General features: G+C 47.2%; 1 long non-coding RNA gene across 1 annotated transcript; it reads left to right on the plus strand.

The window, feature by feature from the left end:
• The first annotated feature begins 1,884 nt into the window (after window positions 1-1,884).
• LOC140460992 (uncharacterized) lies at window positions 1,885-8,108 on the plus strand. Its single transcript, XR_011954438.1, has 2 exons — window positions 1,885-5,654; window positions 6,926-8,108. It is a non-coding gene; the product is annotated as an uncharacterized lncRNA (long non-coding RNA).
• Window positions 8,109-11,269: the final 3,161 nt, after the last annotated feature.

Below are 11,269 nucleotides of genomic sequence, written 5' to 3' on the forward strand. Positions count from 1 at the left end.
TTAATTTTCCGTTGGATTCGGCAGTCCCTGTACTAAAAGGCTCTCTGTCTCTCTCTCTTGTCCTTTTGAACTCTCGAGTTAGGGACTTGTAACAGAAACGATGTTTTTCCCTCTGTCTGCCTAGCTTGCAAAGGGTAATAAGAATTATAAATGATAGGCCCTGACTATCACTTACAAGGTTTCGTTTCAAGGTCAGAATCAAACACTGTCATTAATTTCACAAAGCCACAGCCATGAATATCATCATTCGGTGTCTTGTTTACACAGATTCACTGATGTTAACTGCCTTGGACTCCTCCACTGCCAGACCATAGCAACACGACGGTTGGAGGAAGAACGCTTCATCTTCCGCCTAGGAACCCTCCAACCACAAGGGATGAACTCAGATTTCTCCAGTTTCCTCATTTCCCCTCCCCCCACCTTGTCTCAGTCAAATCCCTCGAACTCAGCTCCACCTTCCTAACCTGCAATCTTCTTCCTGACCTCTCCGCCCCCACCCCCACTCCGGCCTATCACCCTCACCTTGACCTCCTTCCACCTATCGCATTTCCAACACCCCTCCCCCAAGTCCCTCCTCCCTACCTTTTATCTTAGACTGCTGGACACACTTTCCTCATTCCTGAAGAAGGGCTTTTGCCCGAAACATCGACTCCCTTGCTCCTTGGATGCTGCCTGACCTGCTGCGCTTTTCCAGCAACACATTTTCAGCTCTGATCTCCAGCGTGTGCAGTCCTCACTTTCCCCTCGTTTATAAGATCCTGACAGGAATGGATAGGTCAAACAGATAAAGGTCTTATCCCTGTGGCAGGGGAGTCCAGTACAAGAGGGCATTATTTTCGGATGAGCAGGGAAAAGATTTAAAAGGGACCTAAGGGGCAATCTTTTCACATATAGGTTGGTGTGTGTACTGAATGAGCTGCCAGAGGAGGCTGGTACAATTACAACATTTAATAGGCATCTGGATAGGTATATGAATAGGAAGGTTTAGAGGGATATGATGAGCAAAGTGCTGACAAATACGACTAGATTAATACTGAAGGGTGTTTTTGTGCTCTACAACTCAATGGTTCTATTTCCATGAGTCAAAACCAATTTCACAAGACTAGGAATTCACCCTGAACAGCCTGTCCTCAACTGTAGCCTAACTAAGTATATTTCAATTCAAGTTTCAGAAAGATATCCACAGCTTTTCTTTTACAAAATTGATGTGTTTTCAGACTTTCATGATATTTCTGAATACTATTATTTCAGCTATTCTTAATTTTAAAGATTAGCCATTTCTTGTGCACCCTTATCTACCAAGTAGAGTTATTAGATTAGATTCCCTACAGCATGGAAACAGGCCCTTAGGCTTAACAAGTCCACACTGACCCTCCGAAGAGTAATCCACCCAGACTCATTTCCCCCTGACTAATGCACCATAGTGTTCTATGGGCAATTTAGCATGGCCAATTCACCTGGCCTGCACATCTTTGGACTGTGGGAGGAAACCAGAGCACCTGGAGGAAACCCACACAGACACAGGAAGAATGTGCAAACTCCACCCAGAAAGTCACCCGAGGCTGGAATCGAACCTGGGCCCCTGATACTGCGAGGTAGCAGTGCTAACCACTCAGCCACCGTGCTGCTAGCTAGTTTCTGTCTCTCTCTTCTTACAAGAGCCATCAAAGAGGGCTTAAGGCATAAGAAAGGACAGGATTGGGGTAAGGGGGGAACAGGCAGAGAATGCACAGGGAGGCGGAGGGTGAGGGGAGAGAGAGAGAGAAAAAAATGGACATGGGGACAGACGGTGGGGGGGGAAAGAGAGAAAGACTAGTGGGGACAGAGGGTGGGGGATAATGGGAGCAGAGGGGAGGAGGGAGAGAGAATGGGGGGATAGAGGAATGGAAGCGGAACAGTGGGTGGGGGCAGAGACAGCACAAATCCCATCTTTCCCAGGACCAGTGTCAGTGTCCCACTTACTGGAACCCACTCTTCCCATAGCAGACTTGGGGCAATCATTTCTCAATTTACATGTCACTAAAACAGTAGAATCACATAAACTTTGCAGGCCATTCAGCCCATCGAATTCACACTGACCTTCAGAGCAGCATTGCAAGACCCACCAGCTTACCCTACCACCCTGCAATTCCCCATGGCTAAGCCATCCTAACTTGCACACCCTTGGACACTTTAGCACGGCTGATCCACCCAAAACTGCAAATCTTTGGACTGTGGGAGGAAACCGGAGCACCAGGAGTAACCCAAACAGATACAATTGAGACATCTGTCCACACATACAGTCACCAGAGATTGGAATCAATGGGGGTCTCTGGCGCTGTGAGGCAGCAGTGCTAACCACTGAGTCACTGTGCTGCGCAGAGCTTTGAGGTTGTTTTGTTTTTGTATCTTCTAACTTCTCATACACCCTCAGCAGAAGCTGTCTCCTCCTGACATTGTTGCGTCACACCCGCTGCAACCTCCCTTTCCCACTTCTCCAGCCCTGAGCACATTGGTTCTCGGATCCTGGTGTCAGACAGACACAAATGCCATCTACTCTCGCCCTACTGACCCTGTCCACTGACTCAATCAGAATGCTCTGTCTGGAGGGGAATGACCATCTCCCAGAATAAAGTATCCAGCTAACTTCCCCACTTGCCCCCCAACATATCTTCACCCTGGGTTCCGGCTCAATTTCTCTGAGCCAAACATCCTCCAGCCTGTGTTTGCCCTGGATCACAGCGTCCAGAGCCTCCCACCTTCTGCAAATCCAAAGATAAATCCACCCTGCCCTCTCCAATGTGTGTTGTGTAACTGCTTCATCATTTCTAGTGGCCAAGCAGGGGCTGGCAGCCAAGTTCATAACCCATGAGAATGGCCTCAACAGGGATCTTGGGTTCATATCACACTAATGTGACTCCACAACATTACACATGCCCTCTTATGCTTATGCAGACCCTCTCCCATACACACTCAAACACAATTGCACACATTCACCGGCTGAGATTCCATCACACACACCTTACCAAGCATGCACATTCGCAAACACACACTCTCTTGCACATACTCATACATAAGTCTATGGGGTGAATTTGCATTTGCAGATACATTCTATTTTGCTCAAAAAGCGCACAATCTGCAGGCAGTCAATCCATTTAGAAATTGCTGCTTAGGAAATAGAACCAGTCTGATTCTTGATTGAGATACAGACAGACTCAAACCTCACACCTTTCATGCATTGTCTGAGCTGAGATGTCACCTCTTTTTAATAAAACCTTAAGTTATTTCGATAATGTGACTGAAAGTAAACTCTGGGATTTACATATTAATGAACAAAAACCTGCAAGCCATTTTAAAGGAAGAGAGGCTTTACAAGGCTGCTGTCAGAGTTGAAGGGTTCGAGCTACAGGGAGAGGCTCTGAGTGAGTGAGTACATCCGAGGTTTTGGTGGAAAGTGGGAATTCATTGCACTGTAGGATGAAGCCCTACCCTATTCAGTCATTTCTGCTGCTGAATGAAACCAAGCCTCAATATTAGGAGTAGAAGGTTTAGGACAGAGATGAGGAGGAACTGCTTTTCCTTGAGAGTAGTGAATCCATGGAATTCTCTGCCTAAGGAAGCAGTAGAGGCAGCTTCATTAAGCATATTCAGGACACAGTTGGATGGGGTTTTGCAATGGTAGTGGAATTAGGGGTAGATGGGATAATGCAGGGAGGAGGAGCTGAGATGATGGATGGATCAGCCATGATCTTAATGAATGGCAGAGCAGGCAGGATGGGCCAAATGGCCTACTCCTACTTCTGTAACCGCAAAACTATAACCCTGTATTTCCCATGGCTAACCCACCTAACCTGCACATCCCTTGACATTATGGGCAATTTAGCAATGCTCACCGGCCTTTGGATCGGCAATGTGGTGATGTGGAAAATGGACATCAGGGAATGATAGAAAGAGACAAAGAGAGTAAATATACCAGCAATCAAAACTGAATTCTAAACAAAAATTGAAACTAAAAAAGATGTCTGAATGTGTGCTGCATTGTAACAAAAGTGAATGAATTGACTGCACAGATTGAAGAGAATAGTTATGATCTGAGACTCCTTACAGAGACATGGCTTCAGGATGACTAGAATTGGATCCTGAATATTGAGGGTGTCCTCAAATGGGAAGCTCGGTAAAGGTGGAGGGTTGGCACTGCTAATCAAAGCACTGATCACAGAGTAGTCTGGTGTCACCTTGGATTTCAGATCCTGATTTCTCTGTCCTCTGATCTCTCTGTTCTCAGAGTATGATGTCTGTCTGTTCTCAGCTCTGCTGAAGCTTTGACCTCCCTTTTTCACCTTCTAGAACAATAAAACATTCAGTCAATCAAACCCCAACCCACAATCTCCCAGCCTGTCAACCATCCAGACAGAGTGTAGTTATAGCAGGGAATCAAACAAGAAAAATGAAATCAAATTTGAACTCAATAGGTGCTCATGTTTAATGTTTTTTCATTAGGAAGTAAACCAGAAATGGGGATCGCCCAGGATTCTTATACTGCCCTACTTGAGAATTCTCTCTCCCTTACATCAATACTTGCACCAAAAGAAGTAAGGCATCTGTTCTCAAATAGACAGATTTTCAGGATGGAAATGGACATTTTTTCTCTCTCGTGCATACACCCCCCCACCCCCCCCCCCCCCACACACACACACACACACCCACCCACAAGTCCATGGGAGTGAATGTGCATTTACAGAATTATATTTGCACAGCTGAGCTGAAATGTCACTTTTTGTTATAAAAACTTTAAGTTATCTCGAGAAGGTGCCATATAGGAAGTTCTGGGATTTGCATATTAATGATACCTGCAACCCCCATTCTAAAAGATGAAAGACTTAACAATCCAGGTTGGTTCAATATATCATTTCAGTGCCAGGACACTGTCATGATTTTCCATAAATTCTGTGCCTTATGATCTTATTCTCCACAACCACCTGATGAAGGGGCAGCGCTCCAAATGCTAGTGCTTCCAAATAAACCTGTTGGTCTATAGCCTGGTATTGTGTGATTTTTAACTTTATCCAGGTAAGGGAGGGGGGGGGGAGGAATTTGCTATGCAAAGTTACCCATACTTCCCAGGGATGTGCAAGTTTGGGTGGATTGGTAGTGCTAAATTACGGTTAAAAACAATGAGTGCTGATGTTGGAAACCAGGTTACCCATAGTGCCCTGGGATGTGCAGGTTAGCTGTATTAGTCGGGGGCTAAATGTAGAGCAATAGGGGTAGGGGAATGGGTGTGGGTGAGTTACCCTTGGGAGGGTCGGTGTGGTCTCGTTGGGCCGAGTGGCCTGCTTCCACGCTGGGGATGTTGTGGAGGGAAGGGATATCTGCAAGCTTTGCAAAGCCGCGCAGGCGCAGTGCGTGAGAGCCAGTCGGCTGGAGCAGTCAGTGCGTGGTCCCACTGCCGGCCGAGCCCCGCATCTCCCCCCGCCCCTTTCTCACACCCCGCCCCTTTCTCACACCCTGTCTCCTGGACTCCCCCCATTGATGGCGTCACAACGCGGAAGTGGCCCTGTCAGTTTGAGTGAAACTCTCTCCCTCTGGGCAACTCTTCATCCTGGGTGGGAGGGAGGAAATCTATTCACTTGCAGAAACTGGAGTGAATCCAGGAGCAGACTGTGTACACTCAGGTATGTGTCTTAATTGAGCTGAAAATGTGTTGCTGGAAAAACGCAGCAGGTCAGGCAGCATCCAAGGAGCAGGAGAATCGACGTTTCGGGCTGCGCTTTTCCAGCTACACATTTTCAGCTCTGATCTCCAGCATCTGCAGTCCTCACTTTCTCCTATGTGTCTTAATTACCCGGGTGAAGAGGGACGGAAGGATGGGGTAGGGCTGTTTTCCCTATAGCGCCAGAGTCTGAAGGATGACATTACAGACTTTTTATGAAAGCATGAGGGGCATGGATCGGGACAATAGACAAAGTCTTTTCCTTGGGATGGGGAAGTACAGAACTAGAGGGTAATAGGTTCGGGGGGGGAGGTGGAAAGAGATGTCAAAGACATCTCAGAGGCAACTTTTTCACGGAGAGGATGATGATCTGCCAGAGGAAGTGATGGGGGCTGGTACAATTACAACAGTTAAAAGGTATCTTGATTGGCATATGAATGCAAAGGGTTCAGACCGATAAGGGGCAAGCGATGGAGTCATAGAGATGTACAGCACGGAAACAGACCCTTCGGTCCAACCCTTGCCGACCAGATAGCCAACACAATTTTGTCCCAGCTGCCAGCACCCAGCCCATATAGGGGCCAGGTGATAGCAAATGTGACTGGATGAATTCAGGATATCTGGTCAGCTCAGACAAGTTGGGCCAAAGGGTCTGTTTCCGTGCTGTATGACCCTAATCGTCTTCCATTAAAGCAGAAGTGTGGTTTTGAAGACTGGACTTTCAGAGCAGCTTTCATGGATGTTTTGCCCTTACTGGGAGCAGAAGAGCTTGACTGAAGTGTGTCGGTGTTAATGGGTTGATGTCTCGTTTTGCTCCCTGCTTCCTGGGGTCGTTAACCATTTTGTGTCTGGCTCTTCCTCAAGCAGTTGCAGTGCAGGTTCACCCTGAATTGACACACTTTATTTTTGTTCCCCCAAATCAGACTTGCTCACTCTCAGCAGTATCCCAGTGTTGTGAAAGATATTAATTTTCAGGTGGAATTATCCAAAATTCAGAGAGATGTCAGTCTTGATGTTTTTGCTTTTCTGCCCCAGTAAGATCCTGAATCAGCACCTTCAGGAGAATTAGTTAGAGTGGAGTGAGAACAGAAGGGGGGGGGAGAGTGAGTGTGGGATGATGCTTTCAATTTTGTGAGTAACAAAAGAAAATAATATTCTGCAGAAAGTCGAATTGCTTGTTCTGAATTTCCACCCTGGACTGACAATGATGACTTTTGTAATCTCTTTTTCCAGAGTATTTGAAGATCCGAAGACAGAAGTTTCAAAATGAACAGATGAAGGCCTTATGCCTGAAATGTTGACTCTCCTGCTCCTTGGATGCTGCCTGACCTGCTGTGCTTTTCCAGCACCGCACTTTTCAACACTGACTCTCCCGCGTCTGCGGTCCTCACTTTCACGTCAATATCTGACAGTCACTCAATCCATCAGGACCGCAACAATTTTCAACTATGATTCTGTGAGAAGGAGCAAAGCGTTTTGGTTCCTGTTTGAGTATGTTTTCAGCATCAGTGGGTCTGGGTGAGTGACCCTACTCTTGCAGCGTGCTGAGCGTGGAGCGTGTAGCAGCTATATGGTGTGGGAAGAGGAATTCACAGCAAGGAGAGTCTGTACACACGTTTGTGTGCACCTGACATGGAGAAACCCAAGGAATCTTGCCCTGTGGAGAAACTGTGGAACTGTAGTGACTGTGGGAAAGGTTTCTGTTTCCCATCTGTCCTGGAGACTCATTGGTGCAGCCACACGGGGGAGAGGCCGTTCTCCTGCCCCATCTGTGGGAAGGTCTGCAGCAGTTCCTACAACCTGCTGACCCACCGGTGGGTTCACACAGGGGAGAGGCCCTTCACCTGCCCCGAGTGCGGGAAGGCCTTCAGCAATTCCTCCAACCTGGTGAGGCACCAACAAGTTCACATGCCATTGCAGGGGGATTGAAAGTGCGACGGTTGAGTACCATTATCGACTGGACTATCAACCCAGTTCGGGGGATTCCCAGGTTTGAATCCCATGGCAGCAGATGGCAGAATTCAAACTTGGTCAGAAACCTGGAGTTCAGAATCTAACAAAAAAAATCTTTTGGGGGGAGGGGTGTAATGGAAAATTATCCATTTACTGTGAAATTAATTATCCATTTACTGTGAAATTTAAAGAGAATGCTTTTCCTTAATTCAATGCTGTACTGAGCTTTGTAAATGCTGCTTTGATGAAGGTTTGCCATTAGCTTATCTCTGTTTGAATTCTGTAAACATTCAACATGACCTTGCAATAGTCGAACTCAGCGAAAGCTGAAGAACTGTTATGTCTGGGACCAGGGGATGAGAGGATAACAACTTGGGTTTCCCCCAGTCTTTGCCCTTGAGAGTGTGATAAGGAACGCTATAAGGCAAGCATCTGTACAGTGTTTCAGTGCTCTTTGCATTGAGTCAAGTCGATTTAATTTCCACTACAGGGAAAACCCCATCTGATTTGTTCACGTCCTTTTAATGGAAGGAAACGGATTCACTCAGTCGTTCCAGCTGCATCCTTTACCCGGGCTGGCCTACATGTGACTGCAAACCCACAGCAGTCTGGTTGACTCTACACTGCACCCCCTGGCAAATGAGTGGGGAGAAACTTACTTGGAGACAGGGTACGGGTTGAAATTGTTGAGTGAATTGCTCTGGGTTAAGGCTGTACCAAGGATCCAATTACAAAGGGACAACTCTATGCTGACCAATAGTAAAGAAAGTGAGGTGAGGTGAGTTGAGGTGGGGGTGTGGGCGTGACCTTGAGTTATTTAATAAGCAGCTACTTTTTCTACGTCTTTTTGCTAGGGGGATCTGAGGCTGTAACAAAGTTGGGTCACAATAAAGGTTATCTGAACAATGCTGGGCTCAGGATCTCATTCCCCATGGGAGACTGATTAGCAAGGTTAGAGCTCATGGAATTCAGGGAGAACTAGCCATTTGGATACAGAACTGGCTCAAAGGTAGAAGACAGAGGGTGGTGGTGGAGGGTTGTTTTTCAGACTGGAGGTCTGTGACCAGTGGAGTGCTACAAGGATCAGTGCTGGGCCCTCTACGTTTTGTCATTTACATAAATGATTTGGATGCCAGCATAGGAGGTACAGTTAGTAAGTTTGCAGTTGACACCAAAATTGGAGGAGACAGCAAAGAAGGTTACCTCAGATTACAACAGGATCGTGACCGGATGGGCCAATGGGCTGAGAAGTGGCAGATGGAGTTTAATTCAGATAAATGCAAGGTGCTGCATTTTGGGAAAGCAAATCTTAGCAGGACTTATACACTTAATGGTAAGGTCCTAGGGAATGTTGCTGACCAAAGTGACCTTGGAGTGCAGGTTCATAGCTCCTTGAAAGTGGAGTCGCAGGTAGATAGGATAATGAAGGAGGTGTTTGGCATGCTTTCCTTTATTGGTCCAGAGTATTGAGAACAGGAGTTGGGAGGTCATGTTGCTGCGTACAGGACATTGGTTAGGCCACTGTTGGAGTATTGCGTGCAGTTCTGGTCTCCTTCCTATCGGAAAGATGTTGTGAAACTTGAAAGGGTTCAGAAAAGATTTACAAGGATGTTGCCAGGGTTGGAGGATCTGAGCTACAGGGAGAGGCTGAACAGGCTGGGGCTGTTTTCCCTGGAGCGTCAGAGGCTGGGGGGTGACCTTATAGAGGTTTACAAAATTATAAAGGGCATGGATAGGATAAATAGGCAAAGTATTTTCCCTGTGGTCGGGGAGTCCAGAACTAGAGGGGCATAGGTTTAGGGTGAGAGGGGAAAGATATAAAAGAGACCTAAGGGGCAACCTTTTCATGCAGAGGGTGGTACGTGTAAGGAATGAGCTGCCAGAGGATGTGGTGGAGGCTGGTACAATTGCAACATTTGAGGCATTTGGATGGGTAGATGAATAGGAAGGGTTTGGAGGGCTATGGGCCGGGTGCTGGCAGGTGGGACTAGATTGGGTTGGGATATCTGGTCGGCATGGGTGGGTTGGACAGAAGGGTCTGTTTCCATGCTGTACGTCTCTATGACTCTATGACCGTCAGTCCAGGGTAGAAAGGAAAAGATAAAGTAAAAACAGAAAAGTGATTTACTCCACCTCCTTCCCAATCTCTATCCTTCTGTCCCTCCTCACCCGGGTAATTAAAACACATACCTGAATTTGCTCCCTCTCTGGATTAACTCTAGTTGCTTCAAGTGAACAGATTTCCCTCTCGCTGTCCCTCCCAGGAAGAAGAGTTGTCCAGAGGGAGCAAGTTTCACTCTGAAATTGACAGGGCCATTGTGACGTCAACAATTGGAATGGGCGGGGGGGGGGGCAAGGCCAACAGCGGGCCCCGCACTGCGCCTGCACTGCCCTGCACAGTTGGTAAAAATTTCTTCCCCTTCAGAGAATCCCCACAGTGTAGAAACAGGCTACTCGGCCCAAAGACTACACACCTACCCGCCGAACCCACTCACACCCATTCCCCTACCCCTCTTGCTCTGCATTTAGCCCTGACTAATGGCTTTGTTTTGCATCCAGAAGTTACTGCATCCACTGGTGGAAATTCTTCCAAGTTATTTATATTTAACTGGGCTGCAGACGGACTCATATTAACAAACTCTATCCTCCTCTAATTGCCATTCCAAGTTCCAGCATCATCTTCAGCTGGGCTCTTTGCCGAGTCCTTGACTACATGGCGGCCACTGACTAGCACGTTTTTCTTCTTGGCGCGGCGCTGAGATTGGCTTTCAGGGCCTTGGACGATGAACTGCCCAAGGTTGGCCCTCTGAGCTGACCGCCGTTCACCATAGCGTGATGTCGTGCCACTGCCGAAGTCTGGACTGACAGGAGAGTCAATACTGTTAAAGTCGCTGTTCGATTTTGAAAAGAAAATACCACCATTGGATGAGGGAGAACTGCCCAAGTTAAAGGAACCATAAGACCATAAGACCATAAGTCATAGGAGTGGAAGTAAGGCCATTCGGCCCATCGAGTCCACTCCGCCATTCAATCATGGCTGATGCGCATTTCAGCTCCACTTACCAGCGTTCTCCCCGTAGCCCTTAATTCCTCTAGACAACAAGAACCTATCAATCTCGGCCTTGAAGACATTTAGCGTCCCGGCTTCCACTGCACTCCGTGGCAATGAATTCCACAGGCCCACCACTCTCTGGCTGAAGAAATGTCTCCGCATTTCTGTTCTGAAATGACCCCCTCTAATTCTAAGGCTGTGTCCACGGGTCCTAGTCTCCTCGCCTAACAGAAACAATTTCCTAGCATCCACCTTTTCAAAGCCATGTATTACTTTGTACGTCTCTATTAGATCTCCCCTTAATCTTCTAAACTCCAACGAATACAATCCCAGTATCCTCAGCCGTTCCTCATATGCTAGACCTGTCATTCCAGGGATCATCCGTGTGAATCTCCGCTGGACACGTTCCAGTGCCAGTATGTCCTTCCTGAGGTGTGGGGACCAAAACTGGACACAGTACTCCAAATGGGGCCTAACCAGAGCTTTATAAAGTCTTAGTAGTACATCTCTGCTTTTATATTCCAACCCTCTTGAGATAAGAGACAACATTGCATTCGCTTTCTTAATCACAG

The sequence above is a fragment of the Chiloscyllium punctatum genome, chromosome 36 (assembly GCF_047496795.1).
Source record: "Chiloscyllium punctatum isolate Juve2018m chromosome 36, sChiPun1.3, whole genome shotgun sequence".
NCBI classification, from domain to species: domain Eukaryota; kingdom Metazoa; phylum Chordata; class Chondrichthyes; order Orectolobiformes; family Hemiscylliidae; genus Chiloscyllium; species Chiloscyllium punctatum.